Here is a 22,218-nt window from a genome sequence, read left to right on the forward strand (position 1 = left end):
TTTATGGTTGAGAACATGTACAAATGGCAGGTGTACTTTCAATTATCTCTTCAGAGTTATCACAAAATTAAGGGACCTGAAATTATTAATACTTCAATAGTATTCTAGTGGCTGCCATCTCAGGGATGAGGAATAGTCAGTCCTGGAGGGTTGGAGAAAGTCCAAGCACAGCTTCTTCTAGGTACCACACTACACTATCAAATTTTTGCCAAAAAACAGAAGATGAGAAGGGAAATCTTTATGCAAAATATTGGTTCGCCCCTCCCACAACATTTTGAACTGATTCATCCCCAACTGATGAGAGGTAACAAATCTCCCAAAGAAAGGATTATATCCAGACCCATTGTAAGAGCTAAAAGGCTGGAAATTTCACTGATTGACCTCACAAGCTAACACGCTATGGATTGACACCTTAAAAATGACTTGTCATAAGGGGTTAATAGAAAGGAAATTTATGAGTTCCCAGCTTATAGAACCTAGAATGGGAAGGGGTATCACAAGCCTTCTAGTGCAACCAGAATCCAGTATTTAATCTAGAATCCCACTCCTCCTAAAACCTAATATACAAGTGACCATACAGCCTTTGCTTAATGATCTCAGTTAAAGGAAATTTTCCAAAGCAACCCATTTAACTTCATGATAGCTCCAATTCATTAAGAAGTATTTTGTTTGTTTTTATTTGTTTACATCTGTTATTTCAAACCTAAACTTACATTTCTCCAACTTACTTCTAGTGCTAATTCTGCCCTCTGGTGGAGAGAGAGAGAGAGGGAGAGAGAGAGAGAGAGAGAGAGAGAGAGAGAGAGAGAGAGAGAGAGAGAGAGAGAGAGAGAGAGAGAGAGAGAGAGAGAGAGAGGGAGAGAGGGAGAGAGAGAGAGGGAGAGAGGGAGAGAGAGGGAGAGAGGTTGGGGGCAAGGGGGAGAGAGAGAGAGGGAGAGAGAGAGGGAGAGAAAGGGGGGGAAGTTAATAAAAGTCTAAACTTTATTCCATGTGACAGCCTTTCAAATAATTGATGATAGCTAACATGCCTCTCTAGTCATTTCTTCCAACCTAAATATCCTCATTTCCTTCAGTTTTTCCCCTTATGATCTCAAGAACTATAATCTCCTGATAGTCATCTCCTGTATATATACTGACTTATTAATGTCTTTCCTAAATCATTTCATTCAGAATTGAATGTACTAATATAGATGCATGATATGGGGAGAGGACACAGGGAACATCACCTCCTTCCTGGATTTTATGCCTTATTTCAAGCAGTCTAATATCCTATATATGTATATACACACACACGCGTATATATATATATATATATATATTGCTATATCACAATAATCAATTATGATGAGTTTTCTATTAAATGAATCCCTCAAATGGTTTCAGAACTTCTTTATATTCCAATTTCTCCTATCTTATATTCATAAAATTGGTATCTTAATCCAAATTTTAAGACTTTATTTATATTATCCCTTTTAAGTTGCATATCTTCATTATCCTTATTAAATTTCAATCATTAGACCAACATAGTTCTTATTACAGAATTCATTCATTTATAGTAGAATGAAGTCCAGCAATTATTTATGCAGAAACTGACCACACTGTTAACCATAGCAAAGTAATCAATTTAGTAATCAGCTTAAAAGACTGCACCATTGGTCAAAACTCTAGGTTTGAGTTCAAATAAATCATCTGGCTTCATATAGAAAAACACTTTAAATTCATGCCTACACACTACATGAAAAACCCCAAGTATGTCACTGATTTCAAGTGTGTTCAGGAAACAAAGGGTAGATAATTCATTTCAATACATTATCATAATGGGAAGAAGAAAGATAAGAATTTCTCTCATAAGTCTGTTGCATTTCTTTATACAATAGTTAATATCATCATCACATTTATACTACCTTTAATGATGAAGAGAACAACTGGTAGCAGTAATCTAAAATGGAAAGCAACTTTCTCAATCCCACTATTTTCTTTTTATAATATCCTTTATTATAATAATGCTTTATACTTATAAAGCAGAGAATGTATGTATCACCACACAAACTAATACAAAAATGTGATGACATTAACTTACATTTGTAAAACACTTTTCGGTTTATAAAGCAGATTTATTTCACATACATATATTTTGGGGGAAGCTAGGTGGTATAGTGGATAGAGTGCCTGACCTAGCATTAGGAAGATTCATCTCCAGTTCAAATCTAGCCTCAGACACTTACCAGTTATATGACTTTAGGCAATGTCACTTAACCCTGCTTATCTCAGTTTCCTCATCTGTAAAATGAGCTAGACCCAATGAGGTGACAAAGAGTCACACATGACAGAAAATAAGTGAACTACCATATAGATGCATATATATGTGTGTACCTATTAGGCACACATATTTGTACGTGTGTGTGTGTGTGTGTGTGTGTGTGTGTGTGTGTGTGTGTGTGTGTGTGTAATTTGATCCTCACCCCAACTCCTCTAAGGTAGCTCAAGAAGACATTTATGGATGAGAAACTGAGGCTTGGAAAGTTCAAGTAACTTTCAAAGTCCCACAGAAAGTAAGGAATAATTTCCAAAACCTCAACACATTTATTTTTATTCTTAAATTGCAATAATGTTTCTCAAATTTACTTACAGATTAGTCTGTTATGACTGAGTGATTTTGAAAATAACAAGCTAATTTGGCTGAGCTTTTGGCCAGAGCTATAATTTTATTTTAAATCACTTCAATAATTATTTTCTTAGAATTGGAGAAGTTCTTACTTAATCAGGGGTGCATAAAGTAATTTTTTAATCTTTTGATGCCTACATTTCAAGGTTTCCATAAACACAAAAGTTTAAAAACATCTGTTTTAGAGGATAGTGAAATACTATTCAACACATTTTATCAAATATTGCTTTATACAAAGCCCTGTACTATGGAATAAAATCCAATTTATAGGAAATATAATTATGGAGTAATATATAATTTAGATAAGACATGGACTCTTTCGTTATGGAGTTTACCATTTAGTAGTGGTATATGGCACACATATATTAAACTATAAAACAAAATCATACATGATAAGCATGGAAGAGGGGTATAAGATTTTCCCAACATACAAAAAAAGATTGAAATGTACCAACTGACTAATCAGGGAAAACTTCACAGAAGAAGTGAGGTTTGAAATTAGTTTGTTGGAGGGAATTCAGTAGGAAGAAGGGGTTCTAGGCATAGGAAAGAGTATGAACAAAATCATAGTGGTTAGAAAGTGAAGAAAACATTCAATTTGACTTAAAGGACGTGGAAAGAGAAATTATGATATAACACTAAAAAGGCAGTGGACTCCCAGTGAGTGGAAAGGCTTTCAATCTTCAGTTAAAACTTTGAACTTTAATCAATAATGACTGATGGGTTTTAAGCAGAAGAGTAACATGTTTAGACATATACATAGAGAAGATCATATGCTCCTTCCAATAGATATATTGTCCTTCAGAATCCTTTCATTCATTTATTCATTCAACAAACCTTTATTAAGCATTCATTATATATCTAGAGAATATTAATGAACTAGAAAAGAATGCTATATTATATGATTTGAGATTTTTTAAATTTGTAGCCTTTAAATGATCAATTTAAAGTGACCTGACAAGTGAGTCATATCTTTGCAAGAATATTTCTCAATATATAAATTCATTTGACCAGTGATCTTATGGAATTTTGGCTATTTTCAAAGTTTTTTGATTGGAAGATCATAAAAACATAAGGGATAAGGAAAATTATAAGTGACTAGTGAAATTATTAGAGACACCAAACTAGTAAATTAATAAAAGAGTCTAATATTGGATTAGATTAGATTAGATTAGATTAGAAAAGAGGCAGGTAAAGTTAAGTGGAGAATGTACATGAGGAGAATAGTAGAAAGTAGAGCATATAGTTTTCAGAATTAGAGAAAAGTGGTAATGTTAGATTGCAAAAGCAAAAGTATAAGGACAAAAGGTTATAGCTAGAGAATGGAATTTTTAGCTCAGGATTTTTGTTATAGTTTATATAGTGTTCTGTTCTACAGTCATATCTCTGGTGCAACATGCTAGTGTCTCAAAGAACTTGGAAGAATGTCTTATAGTCTTTCACAGCTGAAGAGGCAGAGCTGAAGAAATTCAGTGAAAAGCATGTTAGAAGGGTTGGCAATAAGAATTTAGGATTTTCCAAGGAATATTGTAGTATATAGAGTAGAGCAGAAGATTGGGAATTAGTCATTTATAAAAGCTGAGGACATAATGTCAGCACCATATGGTGTCAATAGCAAAAATTGGGAGAAATTGGAAGAATTCAATGATGTGGATTTATTTTATTGACAGAACACAGATGAATACAGTTGAAAGTTTTGAGGGAAAATAAGAAGTGTTCAGAGCTCTCTTCCTGAATTCATGGTAGTCTCTTGGTCCTCTGTGATGGCAATAGTAGAAGAATGTAAAAGATATTGTCAGAGGAAAGTCAGGTTTCATTTAAGGTAAGGAGAGAAAAAAACTGTTATCAGGGGAATTTTAAATGAGCTAAAGGAAATTTAAAAAAAAACCCAGTTAAGAATTAATTAATAGACATCAACCATGCAACCTCATTTTAGCTAGTTTTCCCCATATTTTCCAGTGTCTTTATTTTTATATGTTTCTTCCCAATCCTATATATATATAGGAGATACTTGATACGTATCTAAATAATTTGGACTATAAGTATAGTGGCGATGAGCTTCAAAACCATATAGAAAAGGAAATATCTGTGTCCTGCTAAAGCTCAGGTTTCATTTTATCTCAGACATTATCCATTTTCTTTCAAACCCTGACCAGAAATGGGACTGTTTTGTGATTCTGGATTGATTCGATGCCAAATAGTTTTCCATGTGTTACTATACCTCAAAAAGACACAAGAGGGCACCAGAATGCCACAAAACATACTCCATAAAGGCAATGGGAGAGAAAAAAAAGTGGTTTAGTTGTTCTAGTCAACCCACATGTCTATTTTCTGCATATTTGAAGACCCACCAATTTATTCTTTTTAGAAAAATATATTCTTTCTTGTCATCAGATCAGGTTTTTAGTGTTGAGACATCAAGAAAGGTAAATATTCCATTTTAAGCATCAACTTTCTTATAGAGATGATCAGCAACCTCCTATCTAGTCCAATGCATTTCTGTTTTTTAAACAAGCAATTTTGATGAGGAATAAGAGGAGAAAGCTAATGATGCTGATAATATAATACAGATGGAATTGTCCCAATTGATTCTTTGCTATAGAATAAACACCCTTAGGACTGGAGGGATGGTCCTTTGTGTCTACCACTAATATGTACTTATTTTTTGTTTTGCCTTTTTGAGCTCTTTGTATTACACTGCATTTGGGCATGCAATATGCAAATAGAAGTAGCTCAATAAATTGAGCCTCCAAAATGTTATTTCCCGTAACCCCTAACTCTGCATCAGAGGACTAGACCTTCTTTGATCCTACCTTCTTCTCTCGGAATATTAACTTGTTTGGAACAGTTACTCGTCTACCTGTCAAATTAAAGTTGTTTCCTGAGCTTTTTCTCCTGGCAATAGTGAGAGCCTAGCTGTGGAAGGGAAAGGAAAAAGGATGGGGTGCAAAATGGAAGCATCTTATATTAGCCAAGTAAAATAGCCTGGTAGCAACCACTTTTCAATCCTGAGATTCCCCAAGAAATACTTGTTCAACTACCTGCATTTATACCTTGAAAATAAGCTGTTCCAGAGATGCCACAAGATTCCATGAAATTCTGAGATAAAATTCCATCCTATGGTCACTTTGTTCAACACAAGTGATGAGTAGTTATCTCATTGATTTTTTTTTAATATAACCCCAGTTGAGTTTTTAATTTTGTTTTATATTTTGTTTCAGGTTGACTGCTTCTTATGTCTATGATACACTTTTTCCTACCTCGGTCATTCAACAACAGACAAAACCCCAAAGCAGATAAATGCCTTTTGGCCCCTCTTTTCATGTTTCCCTTTCAACTTCTTAGACCTTCTTCCACTTGCTCTGATCATAGGCGTTCATTGTTCTCTACTGTTTGGTTGGCCTACCCTGGTCTGCCACTGTAGTGAGTGAGCATTCAAGGTTCCAAGATTCTATCTCCTTCTTATCCTCCTCCATCACTGCCCTACCCCCAGCTTCCAGGCATAGACACATTCTTCATTTGGTTTGCTCTTCACAGAAAGGTAGAAACACCTTCTGTCTCCTCAAGCCGTCCAAAGGAATTGACTTTTTAAAAAAGAGGATGCTTTTATCCTCCATAAATCTCTTATGCCACACACAGTGACAAAATGAAGTGAGGGATTTTATGAGTGGATAAAAAGAGCTTTACACCTCTCATCAAATCATCAGTGTTATCCCCATGAGTTGTTTCTCACCGTTTAAAATGGATAGTTCTATGAATTCCTAATCTCATTGATGCTGACACTACTGCCCCCCAGTCTAGATCCCATGTGTGTATCTTCTCATCATGCACAATGCTTATTTATCAATCCTCCAGGTAAGAACTATTAGAAAGACTGAAAATATTATATGATTCTTTTAATATTACAGGAATCCTAGTGAAACACTCAAGGTAGCCTTCTGTTATTCTTCACTCTAAATACATGATCAGGGCACCTCTTCTTCCAGTCAAAGGTGTATTCACTGGTATCTTTTATCCCACTCCCCATATTCTCATTACTATTGACAACACTTCACAGCCTGCTTACACTTACCATTTGTCTTTCCACTGACATTTCCTAGGAACATCATTGGGAGAATATGGATATTTTAACATCTGCTTTTGTAGCAAGGAAAGATACTTGGGATCCTTGAGTGCACAGCACAATTTCCCAAAAGTGATCCAGCCCTATCCCCCTTTATTAACTTATGTGTCCAACCTCTTCCTTATTTACAGTTTGTCACAGATGCATGCCTTGTTGGATTAACTCAATGGACAATCCATCCAACTGTATGCCCCAAATGTATTCCTTTTTCATTTGTTTCCCCCAAAATACAGTTTATTAGCTGTGTGACCCTGAACTAGTCACTTGTCCCTGTTTGCCTCAGTTTTGATCTTCAAATGTAAAATGAACTGGAGAAGGATATTGCAGCCACTCCAGTATAATTGCCAAGAAAAACATAAATAGGGTCATGAAATGTTATATCCACCTTAAATGTCCCTTCCATGGATCCTCACAGCAGCCCCATTAGAAATAAAGGGCAAGAAGGCACTATGAGTTAAAAGATCTGGATACAAGTTTGGGTTCTGTCACTTATAATTCAAGTGATCTTGGACAAGTTTTGTCATCTCCTTCAGACTTTATTTCTTTGTCTGTCGAATGAGTGGATTTGACATTGATCTGAAAGATCCTTGTGAACTCTAATTGGCTATAATTCAGAAGAGATATATGAACATACATTCTTTTTGGGAATATGTAAGAGATATATTTGAGAAGACTTCAGACTATGTGTGTTCTTTTACCCCAGGTATTTTCTCTTCTGCCTGGCTCAGCCTGACTACTGCGAAAGGTTGCTATGGATGAACCAGGCAGGGTACTTTCTACTGTCTTCTCATAGTTGCCTTCTCCTGCCAAGAAGACTTCAGACCACATGAGAGCCTTCCACCTCCTAATTGGCAGAGCATATTTCCTGAGGAAAGGCTGGTTGGGGCCAGTCTGGGCATCTTTCTTCTACCTCAAAGCAATCACTTCCATATGTACTAGGACAAAGCATTTTCCACCTCCTGCTGTCAGTCTGCCCAACTGGCATATGGAGAACTTCCAGTGCAAAGAAGAACCCTCCCTTTCATTTGCGGCCCCTTTTCTCCTATTGTACCTATCTGTGAGTATAGAGCAGTGACATCCTCCACTCAATGATGAAGATTCTCAAAGCTGGCCATATCCTTAATGTTCAGTGACTCTAAACTCCTCTAAATCATCTTCCAAACCATACTCCATACCCCCTGCCACTAAGTTCCTCATTCCCATGCCCCTCAACCTTCCATCCCAAAGTTTCATTCTAATTCCACCTAGCCTTTCCACTCTGCCTTCTGGAATGCCTGTTCAATGGGAAATCATCTTCCCTTTATCTTAAATTTATTCCTTTTCCACTCATTCCATTTAGTAACTCTTGCTGAAACCTAGCTTTTCCCTAAAGACACATTCTCCCTGATCATCCTTGCCCAATATTGGCTGCACCTTTATTCTGTCTCCCTGGCTCAGTGCTCAGGGCTCATAACATGGAATACCTCTTGTTCCCACATTGCCACTCCCAGGTCCCTTCCTTCATCACTCAGTAACTTCTCTTCCATTGAGGGTCAAGTCCTGACTTTGACATGTACTAGTTATAGAAATATAGGCAAGTTGACTTCTCAGATCCCCCAAGCAACTCTCTAAAAATAAGTTATAGATGAGTTGTCATTTCTACATTGTTTGAGGGGAGTTTCTGCCACCTAGTCAAGACCATCCTAGCTATAGAATCTCAGATCACTCCTCTTCCTTCCTCAATGAGTTTAATTCCTGACTTGGAATTTTCTCTCCTTTCCAACTCCTGTCCTCAGACTTTGAGACTTCAACATGCATTTTGATTTTCTCTCAAATACTCCTCTACCCTACCCCAGCCACATGCAAAGATGGTCATACCCTTCAACTTGCCATCGCCGACAAATATACCACTTCCTAGTTCAAGAATTCAAAATTTCATTATCCATTGCCTTTATACCTAATGTATATGTATTTTTGCCTTTGTATGTATTGTCTTTATACCTCTCCTTCTGCCTTCTTTACATAAGCCTATTCTTCATCTACACCATGACCTCTAACCCTTGAGAATTCATTTCTCTCCTAGGTCATCTCCCTTGCACTAGACAATCGATCTTCTCCCCATCTTAACTCTTTGGTGAATCAATTCAACTCTATACTGGACTGCTGTCTGCAATCCCTTGCCCTCCCTATCATATCACCAGTTGTTCCTAGCAAAACCTCAACCATTAATCTTTACCACTATTCATCAACTTTGTGCCTATATATAAGCTGCTGAATGAAGAGAAAATCTTGCAACCATTATGACTGGATCCACTATAGATTTATATTACATAACCTCAACTAGGCACTCAGTGTTGCTAGGCAATCCTACTATGCCTCTCATCAATTAACTTTCCCTCTGTGCATGATATTTCTTCCAAACACTTTCATCCTTCCTCAAACCTTCTATGACTCCTCCTTTCTGCACTTTCAGATGAGAACCTTGCTTCTTATTTTACAGAAAAATTATGTCCATCAACTGTAAACTTCCTCTTCTTCCCATTTCCTCATTTCCCAGCACTTAGATGTCTTCTGACACTGACTCTCCCCTCTTCCCTTTTACATGATAAAGTGACCTTACTCCTCTCAAAACCTGATCTTTCTATTTGTTTGTGTCATCCCATTTTACCTGTCTCCTCCAACATATTGTCTCTTCTGTTGTGTTTACCCTTTCATTTATTTTTAATCTCTCTCTTTAGTGATCTTTTTCTTTGGCAAACCCAGGAATACAGATACATTTTATGTTTGAGCCACACTCAAATGTTTGCTCCTTCAAAAAACCTTTCCTGATCCTCTAGCCAGATGAAGATTTTCTCTCTCTAAACTCTCATTTTGTTCTATTTCATTTTGCCTATGTGCTCATTTCATACTGCCTTATATTTATTAATGTTTATTTGTATCTCACACTTTTACTACATTGCATACTCTTGAGCACTGTCTCATTAATTTTTGTATCCACAGTGTTGCACATTATGCTTTAATTTATAATAGAAGCTTAATAAATGTTGGTTGAATGAGTGGGACCTTAGATGATATTTATCTCAACACCATGATTTTCCATATCACAAACATGAGCCTGTAAAAGTTAAAATTAAGTCTCAAATATTAAAATTTTATATTTAAAGGGCTTTATTAATGATCATTAGAAATAAAGGAATAAAGAGGATACAAAATAAAGACCATGTGCCCATGGCTGATTAACCCCTTTAAAATTCCCACCCTTAGCTTACCACCACCACTAAGCTCAATGTCATCATGCCAAAGAGCCCAAAGAGGACCACCCATTTGCTAATATCCTCTGTCTACAGGATGTACACAATGGCAGGAACTCAGTGGGCTCCTGGGAAATGTAGTTCTTTTTAGGGCAACAGATTCACTGAATTTCTGGATGAAATATAGACTATCAAAGTCTTGTGTGTAAAACATTTAAGTAAAGCTGAATAAACCTATTATATTACATAACCTCAACTAGGCACTCAGTGTTACTAGGCAATCCTACTATGCCTCTCATCAATTAACTTTCTCTCTGTGCATGATATTTCTTCCAAACACTTTCATCCTTCCTCAAACCTTGAATCAGGGTCAATTAAAGTAATTTATGTGATTATGCACCTTTCCCAATCAGCAGCCAGGGCTACAGAAAGTTTTGCCACACAATGAAAGACAGAATAGGGACTAGATTATAGAAGCCAGGTAGGAGTCAAATTTGAGATACTTGGTAGAATATGGGACAAGGAAAACCTGCCTTTGACATAAATCAAAAAAGCCACAACCTCAAACCCTAAACAAGTTCAGGTCCTCTTGTCTTGGTTCAAAATTTCATCAATCCCATTGGGATCGGTTGGTCTCTTTGACCTTGTGCTGGATTGGTTCTATGCAGTTTAGCTTTGTGTTTCTTTGACACTGTGCAATGGATCTTTTTGTATTCTCTTGTCCTGGAATCAGACAGAATCATTAAGCAAATTCTCATATTTTTTAAAATAATCACTGGCATTATTTTTATAGTCTAAAGTTTTTTGGGGGTATGCATTGACATTTGGGCAAATTTATTTTAAACTTGTATTACTGCAAAATTAAAAAATCAAATAAATATATTCTCAATGCTGTTGAAACATGTTTCAAATATAAAAAGGAGAGAAAAATAAAACTCATACTATATTGCACATCAAAGAAAAACAATAATAAAAAGATTTTAAAATTCAAAATGTATAGCTTAGAATCATTGACACACTGTGTCAGCTAAGGAAAGGTAGAATACAAAGGTTTCTCACCAAAAAAATTATATCCATGTCCTCCTTCCAACCTGGCCATGATTCACTGTGAGGGCAAATGATTTTCACAAAGTAACAGTTTTTTAAAAATAAAGAACAGTAATGCAACATGTAATGCACATTCAAGAAGTATGAAAATCCCCAAAGTTATAATAGCCAATTTAATGACAATAGCAAACAAATCCATTATCTTTAGGCTTCACATGAGTCTCCAATATGACATTTAAAACTAATGGATACTTGTCACAAGTTTTTCAGGTGTAGTAATATATACATAAGTCTATTACTGCCATCATTACAAAAATGTGGCAGAGGAGTCTAGAAAAAAACAAAACTTCTGTACTGTTGATTTTGAGTCTAAAATGTCATCAAGAATCTAGATCCTTCTGGTGAAAGGGCAGAATGAGCCAGAGTTACAAAAGAGAGATGCTCCCTCTTGGGAGCCATCCAGGGGTACCATGCCCTAGGATCAACTTCCCAGCTGCTTTGATATGAGACTGTTATGTCTCATCCATTCACATTTTTACAAATGTGGGAGGTGGGGATTATAATAGTGCTTCACTTCAGCTACTAAAATGGACCATTTACCACTTGTTACAAATAACTCAAAATTATCAGTCAGAGTTGATAAAAGAAAAAAATCTAATAATAATGTCTAAAGAAACCTTAAAATCAATTTAAGATATTTAGCTCATTCAATTTTCCAAAGGTTGTTATTCAATTGTAACCAATTTTGATGAAGTCCATCCATCCTCTATGTGACAATTTACAAAGGCAAAATGGAAGAAAAAACTGGTTTTATGGGTTTATTCAATAGTATTTGTTCAGTATAGTTATATGGGAAAAGGTAACAGAATATAACTAACAGTTAAAACACAGTAGATTAAACTGATTCAATGTAACAGAATAGCATTGACTACATTAATATATGAACTTAAAACAACAAAGTTAAATCTTAAAGCAGATAATCAGCAAAATACAATAAAATACAGAGACTTTCATAAAACATTCGTCTGAAGAAGCTTAAATTTTTCACCTCCAGTCTCTAAAGTTCCTTTGTCTATCGGTTCAGATTCCTTTTGTCAGGACTGTGGTATTTCCCATAGCAAGGGAGAACATGGATTTGAAGAATCTCAAACTGGATGAATCTTAGAGACTGAGCAGGCCCATGTGGCAAAGGGTTGTAGAGAGATTAATTTCTCCCCTGAATCTCAGGCAAGATAAGTGAAAAGATCCGTGCACTCATGAATGGTAGAAGCTGTTTGAAATAGGCAAGGTACTGCACTTTCAAAGAGTATATTGTGCTTGTAATTTACCTCCTGTTTGGAAGACTAACTTACTGCTTCCCTTCTCCCCTGAAGTAAAAATGTTAGTTTCCCCAGCCATTTGTAGAGGGAGTTAGGAGGCTAATCATTGCCTAAGGAAAATACACCCCAGTTTCTACTAGTTGCTGGAGATCTGCTCCAAGTTTGTGAGTTCAAAGATACATCAGCAGCTACTAGCAGCTCAGCGGGACCAACAATAACAGTCAGGGTTGGGGCCAGAGATCAGGAGGAGGATTTAGGAGTAGGAACAGGAGCAGGAGCAGGTGGTATCAGCAGCAGCAACACCAGAGGCAGCAACAAGGAACTGAGGAACATGAACTCAAGCAGATGGGCAAGAGAAGTGACTTATCTTCTCTTAGTCAAGAGTCCCCTGGCTAAAAATAGCCCAGTCAATAAAGAGAGCAAGCAGGCAAAAAGTAGGGAAAGAAAAAGGCAGTAGCTCCAAAGAGTGTTCAGAGTTCTCTCAGAGTTTGCGAGGGTGGGTGCGTAGGTGGGGTGGGCGAAAAGCCTTGGCAAGAGAAAAGTAGCTTAAAAATGTATCTAGGCTATCTTAAAAAATTGATATGTTCTCTGACTAGTGGTTGCCATCAATGTAAAAGTTAAAATTAAATCTCAAATTTTAAAATGTTATGTTTTAAGGGATTTATTAATGATCATTAGAAATAAAGGAACAGAGGATACAAAATAAAGACCATGTTCCCATGGCTAATCAACCCATTTAAAATCCCTGGGCTTAGCTTACCACCGCCACCAACCTCTATGTCATCATGCCAAATTGCCACAAGAGGACTGCCCATTCATTCACTAATATCCTCTGTCTACAGGAAGTATGTAATGACAAGAAGTCAGTGGGCTCCCAGTGTGGAAAGGAAACTAGACTGACAGTTGGTGGGGGAAGGGGCAACTAAGAGTGGCAGTTGGATCTTGTGACTAGCACTTCCTTCCTGCCACTCCCAGGAAATGTAGTTCTTTTTCTAGGGTAACAGATTTTCAATTATACAAGCTGCAAGGGATGAAGTAATTTGCCCAAGATAAAAAAAAGTAACTATTCATTGAATCAGAGCTAGAATCTAGGTTTTATAACCAGGATTCCTATGAGGTTTTTTTCCCTATTATGTCATATTGCTAGCAGTCCAACCCTGAATCAGAGTTATCTAAGAATTTAGCTTTTATAACATGCCATCATCATGCAAAGAATAGGAATATAAGTGAACTGAAGCTTTTTGCTGCTAAATCCCATGTCATCACCTAACTTAGCAGAGGATAAATATATGTGTACTCTCTAGAAATATTGGCTTTATTTGCCTTCTTCTTATTTGGTGATCACTCCCAGTTCCATCTGTAAATACACTTTTCCCAGATGGCGTTTTCCCGCCTTGCAATCTTGCCCCATGGAAGCTAATTCTACTATTGCTATTAGAAACTTTTGGGGAAAAAAGTCATCTTTCTTCTTGCTCCCCATTATTGTTTCCAGACCAGCAATTACCAATGCTTTTTTTGGTGACTGTAACCTTTGGCATTCAATAACTTTCCATACTATTCAGTATGAAATTAATTCTAAAGATTCCCATATTTATACTGTGACATGGAAATCACTTTAAAAGACTGATATATATTAATTTAAGGTCGCCAAGGAATTCAGCTATGTAATTCCTAAATGAAAACTCAAGTCAGCAGTCAATCTTTTATGGAGTTTAATTACAAACAGGAGGAAGAAAGGTATTAGAGAGAGAGAGGGGGAGAGAGAGAGAGAGAGAGAGAGAGAGAGAGAGAGAGAGAGAGAGAGAGAGAGAGAGAGAGAGAGAGAGAGAGAGAGAGAGGGAGAGAGAAAGGGGAGAGAAGGGAATAGGGCTTAAATACCCCTTCTGTTTAGGCTGGGCCAAAAGGCCCAAGCCCTTAGATAGCTAAGGCAAAGAGAAGAGATCAGTCCCTATCACTCACGTGACCAAAATGGAGAAACAGTCTCAGGGGCCTCCACCTCCAGCTTCCTTCAGAGCAAGCTTCTCAGAGCACAACCTCTCAGAGTAAAACCTCTCCAACCACTCCAGTCCTCAGACCTCGCTATCTTTAAGGAAACCATCTAAGTTCCCTCCCCTCAGTTCTCACATCTACCAATCACTGTCCATGTCTTCCCTGTGCCAATGGTGGCTCTAGCTTAACCCAGGACCGCCCAGAGGTCTGTGGCTTTGCACATGTCTGTTGAAGGTCATATTCTCAAATAATTAAATCTTGATCCTTTGCTGCAGCCCTTCCGAAATCCTTTTACTCTGAGTAGGGTGGAGATTGTATTCTGTCATTCCAAGTATCTCTATTGTATTAATTCTAAAATCAATCATGACTCAAAGAACTCCCTGTTCTATGTTTAAGCATAGGTCAAAGCCCTTTCCATTGTTCAGCAAAAGGTTTCTGTCCTAAAGTAATCTTAAGAAGGGAGGAGGAGGAACCTCCCATGCCAATGGGGTTCACATTCCCAATAGAGTTCCCGCTATCAGTAGAAAATTCTTCAAGTATGAAATTTCCCAATGGTGAAATTTCCAACATTTATAAGTCTAAGAAATTTTAAGGTTTACAATCCACATAAAATTGGCATAAATAGGATAATAAAGTTGTTTACTAAATATCCTCAAGCCCCCCTAAGAAGCTTTTTAATACCTCAGGCTAGATACCCCTTTTTTAAGCCATTACTCTTAGTACCATCTCTCAACAAGAAGTCCATATAGGCCTTGTACTCTATTCATCTTCCTTGAATATAATATTACTTTTCTGTTTGTATTTAGTCTGCTCATCCTACTCACTTATTTGAACTTCCAAACCTGACTCATGAAGTATCACTCATGGTTCATTTGTTTCCCTCCTTCTCTTGGTTATCTTTACCAATGGGGCCTTTAACAACAACAAAAATTGCTAAAATGTATATGATACTTTAAGGCCTAAAAAGTGCTTCATAAATGTATTATTCATTTCATTCTCACAAAAAACTGAAACATAGGTGATATTATCTCTATTTCACAGATAGTGAAACTGAGGCAGCAGTGGTGACTTGCCCAGGATCATGTAGCTAGCAAGAGCTTGAGGCCAAATTTGACCTCAGTTCTTCTTGCCTTCAGGTCCAATGTTCTATCTACTCTAGTTTCTAGTTATAGCAGTATTTGCCCTTTTAACCTACCCAGCATGTCAATTCCTAACTTTGAACAACTCCCATTCACTTTTTTTTAACAGATATTTATTAAGGACCCATTGTTTTCAAGGCACAGATGAGAGGCAAAATGATGAAGATGAAAAAGAAATAGTCTTAATGGGCTAAAGAAGGTCTGAACTCAAATCCTGGCTCTGCCATATACTAGTTATGGAAACATAGGGAAGTTAGTTGGCATCTCAGAGCCTCTGAGCAGCTCCAAGTTGTCATTCTATGATGAGTTGTCATTCTAAATTGGTAGACGGAGTTTCTATGCCCAATACTTTTTCCAGCCAGCAATATCTCAAAGCTAGATTTTAAAAAAAATGTTCATGACACTGTACTAGACATTAGTGTTTAAAAATGATGATAATCCCTCATCTCATGGACCTTTCATTCTATTTAGGATGCCAGAAATACATAGAAAGATAACATAATAAAATAATTTGAGAAGGAAATAAGAAAGCCAACACTAACATTTTAAGGGGTAGATCAGAGAAGATCTCATTTCATGGAAAGTGCTAAGTACAGAAGGAATCTGTGCATAATAAGGGGCAGAAATTAAGAGATAAATTCCAAGCATGAAGACAGGCATGAAAACAGAAATTCAGTTCTGTGAGTCCAAATTGGTGAGAAGCTAATGTATGTTTTTTTGAAAGTAATGTGAAATGAGTCACCAGATTTTAGAATTTTGGAACAAGAAGGGATCTCTAATTCAACCAATAGATGAACAAGTATCACTTCCTTAATATAGTTACCCTGGTCATTCAGAGTTTTTTGAAGCTCTTTAGTGAAAGGAATACACTAACTTCTGTTTGATTTATCATTTTAGCCCTGAAAAGTTTGAACCTGATTATGTATGATTTTAAGTGTCAGTATCAGGAATTTGTATTTTATTCAGAAGAAATTGTAAATCATCAAAGATTTTTAAGTAGGAGAGTGAAATGATCAGGCTTTTGAAGATTTGTTTTGGGAGCCATGTTGAGGATAAATTGGAGCAAGGTAAAACTAAAAGCAGGAAGGCCAATTAAGAGGCTTATATAAGAGTCCTGGTGATGGTGATGAGAATGTGAACTAAGGCAATAACCATGTAAGCAGAAAAGTAATAGAAGGGACACTCTGGTGTAAAATTGACAAGACTTACTGGCTATGGAACATGAAGAAGAGGAAAGAATTATGGATCACTCCACTTAGAAAATTAGGCAAATGGAGAAAATGTGGTATTCTCAAAAGAATTCGCAGGTTTGGCAGGAGTTGGGTTTAAAGTAAAGACCATCCATTCCATTTCACCATGGGGAGTTTGATATATTTGTGGAATTTCTAGCATGATATGATGAGGCATTTAGTTCATGATATTGGCCTGGAGTACAGGGGATTTGAGAAGAGTGATTAAGAGTCATGTCTGTGAAAAAAAAATAGTCGAGTCACTTGAAAAAATATATAAATGTTTGCTATGGATTAATGAGGGTCACATTGAGATTATAGAGCGATATGAATTTCTATTGCACTTAATCCACTTAAATACAACAGTTTTCTTCTTGTGTTTTGGATCCCGTGTGTACTTCTCCATTAGTTTCTTTTTTTTCCTTGATTTTTTTCATTTTTTTATTGTCATGTAAAACACAATTCCATATTGGTCATTGTTGTAAGAACAAACTTATACACAGCCAAAACCCCAAAATAAAAACATAAATACACTGGTGTGTAAGACGAGTTCAACAGTTCTTTCTTTGGAGGTGTATAGCATTTGCTGTCCTAAGCCTTTCAGGATTGTCTCAAATCATTTCATTGCTGAGAGTAGCCAAGTTTTCACAGGTAACGACCTTAAAATATTCCTGTTACTGTGTACAGTGTTTTCCCAGTTCTGTTTATTTCACTTGGGATCAGTTCCCACAGATCTTTCCAGCTTTTTCTGAAATCACCTTGCTTATCATTTCTTATTGCACAATATTATTCCATTAGCAACATGTAGCATACTTTGTTCAGCCATTTCCCAAATGTTGGAGAGATACCTTTTCCCTTGATTTTTAAAAAATATCAGGTGTCCATATCTCACCCACACTGACAGTTCAGGTACAAATCACGGGCCCAGAATCCTCTTGAGCATTACAGGAGCTTCACCCTTCATTTTCTAACTTAGATTGATTCACATCCCACCTCCCCATCCCCTTAGGCAAATTGATGGGCTCACCATATTAAAGTAGGACTTAGTTCAGACACTAATAAGATTAGCTCAGTGAAACTCAGGACTTCTGAATTCAAGAGTTCCATTAGCCACAGCTCTTTGGAGGCAGGGATTACAGGTATGAAAAACCATACCTAGAAATCTATTGGTTTTAATGACATTATTTTCTCTTGGTTCTTCTCTTACCTGATACTATCTTCTGATTCTCCAGGAGTGATTTATCCTCTTTCTCCTACTTAGTAATTATGTGTAACACAAAGATATATCCTAAAGCCTTCCCTCCCCCTTCCTGCTCTCTCTTTTTTTCTCTGTCTCTGTCTATCTGTCTTTCTGTCTGTCTTTCTCTTTCTCTCTGTCTCATATATTCTAGTCATCTAAATCTTGCGTCCCAGTCACCATTGATAATAGGATACAATAGGATACATCCTTGACTCTTCCCTCTATGTCATCCCCCATATTTGGTCAATTCTCATATCTTGTTGATTCTACCTCCAACACATCTTTCACATCTCTCTCCTCCTACAGTGGAAAGATGTTACGTCCTACTTACTTCTTCCATGGACTATTGCAATAGCCTCCCAAATGGTTTTAGTATTTCCCTCTCCAAACCACTTTCCACACAGGTACTAAATTGATTCACTTAAAAGATAACTCTAACTTTTTCATTCTTTCTTTAATCTTTATTTTTATTACATTTTCCAGATTACATGTAGATACTATTTTAAATAATCATTTTCTGATCTTTTGTAATCTATGTTCTCTCCTTTCCTCTATCCCTTCCTCCCTTCTTAAGGGAGCAGGTAATATGCTATAGATTATATATGTGATGTCATGTAATACATATTTCCATACTCAACATGTTGTGAAAGAAGACACATCACTTATATGATAAAAAAATTCATGAAGGAAATAAGGTGAATAATATGCTTCAATCTGAATTGACTCCATCAGTTTCTTCTATGGCAGTAGATAGGTTTTTTGTTTTGTTTTTTCATGAACCTCTTGGAGTTGTCTTTGATCCTTGCATTGCTGATAATAGTCAAGTCACTCACAATGGATGACCACATATTATTGCTGTTATTGTAGTTCACAATTAATTTCATTCTTCTACTAAAAAAACTACCAGTGGCTCCCTATTGCTGTGAAGATCAGATATATCTTCTCATGTTAGTCTTTCAAGTACTTGACAATTCGATTCCCACCTGCAAAGATTTATTTCTTACTACTTTCTTTTGTATCCTATTTATTCTCTGTATATGACATTCTATCTACCACCTCTAATCTTTGCACAAGTGATTCTCTATATTTGGAATTCACTACTATCTCCTTTCTTTTACTTCTTACATTCCCAAGATTCCTTTAGACAGCAACTCAGGCACCACCTCCTAAAAAGGCAATAGAGGGAAAGAAAAGCAATGTGCTTTTATATAAGGGTCTACTATGTACTGTTCACTGTGCTAAACACTTGACAAGTATTATTTTGTTTGATTCTCACAACCAATTTGTGAGGTAATTGCAATTATTATACCCATTTTACACTTGAGGACCCTTGTTTTATATTTGAAGGAAGTTCTTTCCTTAGCCTTCTTAGTTTTTGCTAAGATTTTTACATTTGACATTATTTTTAATATCTTTATATATACTTCCTTTTAATTATCTGTCTGTATTTTATACCCTCCCAGTAGAATATGAGATCTTTGAGGGCAAGGATTGCTTCTTTTTTTGTGTTTTTTTTTCTCCCCAGAATCTAAGCTTTTTTGCCAGTAAGGCATTTTTAAGTTGTATCCAAATCTTTGTGACTTCATTTTGAGATTTTTGTGGCAAAGATACTTGAGTAACTCTTCATTTCCTTCTCCAGCTCATTTTATAGATGAGGGCTAAGTAACTTGCCAAGGTCACACAGTTTGTAAAAGTCTGAATATAGAAATGACCCTAATAAGGTAAGTAAGTCTTTATCACTCCAGGCATAGCACTAAATCTATTGTGCCACCTAGCTGCCCATACTCTAGGTACTTAATATTCATTTGATGAACTATATTGAATTGCATGAAAGGAGTACCCAAGATCTGGTTTCTCAAGATGTGAGTAGTAATAGGACAAGGGATGGAGGAATCCAAGAATGTTAATGGCTTCCTAAAGAGTCAAGCCTCTGAAGAGAGAGATATGAAGCCAAATCAAGGGAGGACAGAGAGGACTAAAAGGATCTAGAGAGATGCTCAGAGAGATCAGAAGTTGGAGTGAGGAAAAATACCAAGTCTAGGTTTGGAAAAAGAAAGATCAGAGAATCAGAACAGTAAGGCTGAGAAATGATTAAAAATTGTGAATGGGGAAAATAGAACTCACTCTGAATTTCTGAATCTAGGTGATTAAGACCTTGGGGCTTCCAAAAAAAAAAAGGAAATTTTGAGAAAGAACTTATTAAGGAAATGGGGATGTGGACATATCTGTCAGGCAACTAAAATTTATGAAGTGCCTACTATGTTCCAGACAGTATGCTCAGCACCTGATAGCAATCTTTGGGGGTAGGTTAAGTCTGAATTAATTATAGAGCATCCTAGTGGATCTATTTGAGAATTGTGAGTGCAAGACTAACATTTAAGAGTAATATTTGGTCAAAAACACAGATTTAGCAGTGATCTGTATAAAGATCAGAAAGGGGAACTGATGACATCGCCAAGATAAAAATTATAATAAAGCTGGCCCAGAGTGAAGAAGAGATGGTCAATAGAAGAAGAAGGATAAATATGCATCTGGTGATACTAGATAGCATTGATATAGTGCTTACTATGTGCCAGGCACTATGCTAAGTGCTTTACACTTATTATCTCATTTGATCTCAGGGAAGAGGCAATTAGGACCTAACATCTTTCCACTGTATGAGGAGAGAGAAGGGGTCAGATGTGAGAGATGTTTTGAAGGTAGAATCAACAAGTTCTGAGAACTGACAAAAGAGTGACCAGTGACACATACTGACTAAGGGACCCTGGGTTCATCTATTATTCTCATCATTTACCTCCTTGTCTCTACTGAACTCTGAAAGTGGTACATTTACTTACTCCTAAGATTTCCCATTTCCATTTCACCAACTAGTTTCTACTTGCTTGTCAGAATTCAGAATGAGGTTCAGCACTCCAGACCATATGGGCCCCAGTCTTTCCTATGAAAACTGAGATTATCAAGAAGGCAAGTCAATAATTTATCAGCTACTTTTCTTTCAGTAGCAAGAGAACTTCAGCAGTTGTCCAGATACTTAAAGTCCAACTATTAATGGCCTCTGGACTGGTTTTATGATCTGCTGTATGTCAAAAATTCATTATACGTTGTCTTCTTCAGGTCAGAGAGACTGCTATATACTCTCACTGGTGTAAATCTTGCTTCTCTGTTCTCTGACCCTAAATCAAAAGCTTATAATCACATTTTCTCCTTCGAGTTTGTGACTATATGGCACAGTGGGCAGAGGGTCAGGCATGGAGTTAAGAAGACCTGATTTCAAATTTGGCCATAGACTTGTATCACCCTGGGCAAGTCACTTACCTCTGTCTACCTTAATTTCCTTATCTGTAAAATAGAAATAATAATAGCATCTACCTCCCAGGAGTTGTTGTGATATCAAATGAGATAATAAGTGTAAAGCACATAGCATAGTTCCTGGCACATAGTAAATATCATATTGATGCTATCTATTATTACTAGGTGCATATTTTCATAGATATAAAATGCTTTCCCCCACTTTTTACCTGAATATTTCCTTTTGAAAAAGTTACATCCTTCTTTCATCCTGTTGCAGTGATTAGTAACCCTCCTGAGTTTCAGTTGTAGTTATGAGTTATTTATTTCCTTTTGTTAGCATCTTTAGTGTTCATTGTTCATCACCAATAGTCTTCTTTGCAATGGTACATTGACAGCCAGAGCCTGTGGCTTCACTTCTTTTTCTGAGTATTATCTTTACAACCATTCTTCCAAGTAAGTGTATTCTGTGAATTCCTGCCAAGATCCTGTACTAATTCCAATTCCGGTATGAGATTGTAAGCTTCTTGAAAGCAGGGACTGTTTTTCATTTTTTAATCCCAAGCACTTAACCCAGTGACTGGTACATACTTGAGAAATGTTCAGTGACTGTCTGATCATTCTTCTTTCTTGTCATACACACTAATGATAGTACTGTATACTTCTTAGCAACTAGACAAAGGCCACTTTCTACTCACTGTTGTAGAGCTCCCCTGATGAGGTCTACAATTCTTTGAGCAAGTATAGGTGTTTTTAGTCCTTATTCATTTAACTTTGACCCCCAAACCACTGTTCTTTTATCATCAGCCACAATTGAGAAATCTAGTTCTTATTCTCCAATATCATTGTCTTAGTCAGCTACTTATTTCTCTAAACCTCATTTCTTTTTTGATGTTTATTCTTTTAATGGGCAAACTGATTTTTAAAAAATCATCACCTGTGCCTTTAT

General features: G+C 36.6%; 1 protein-coding gene and 1 long non-coding RNA gene across 45 annotated transcripts in view; one reads left to right on the forward strand and one right to left on the reverse strand.

Annotated features, from left to right (window-relative positions):
- The window catches only part of LOC130458397 (uncharacterized), a 26,112-nt gene extending 4,204 nt beyond the window's left edge, over positions 1-21,908 (reverse strand). Inside the window, exon 1 of the long non-coding RNA XR_008917704.1 lies at positions 21,500-21,908. This is a non-coding gene — a long non-coding RNA (uncharacterized LOC130458397). The remainder of the gene's footprint in view (positions 1-21,499) is intronic.
- NRXN1 (neurexin 1) overlaps positions 1-22,218 on the forward strand; it is a 1,454,617-nt gene that overhangs the window by 671,319 nt on the left and 761,080 nt on the right. The window lies entirely within an intron of this gene.

This window comes from Monodelphis domestica, chromosome 1, assembly GCF_027887165.1.
Source record: "Monodelphis domestica isolate mMonDom1 chromosome 1, mMonDom1.pri, whole genome shotgun sequence".
In the NCBI taxonomy this organism is placed as follows: domain Eukaryota; kingdom Metazoa; phylum Chordata; class Mammalia; order Didelphimorphia; family Didelphidae; genus Monodelphis; species Monodelphis domestica.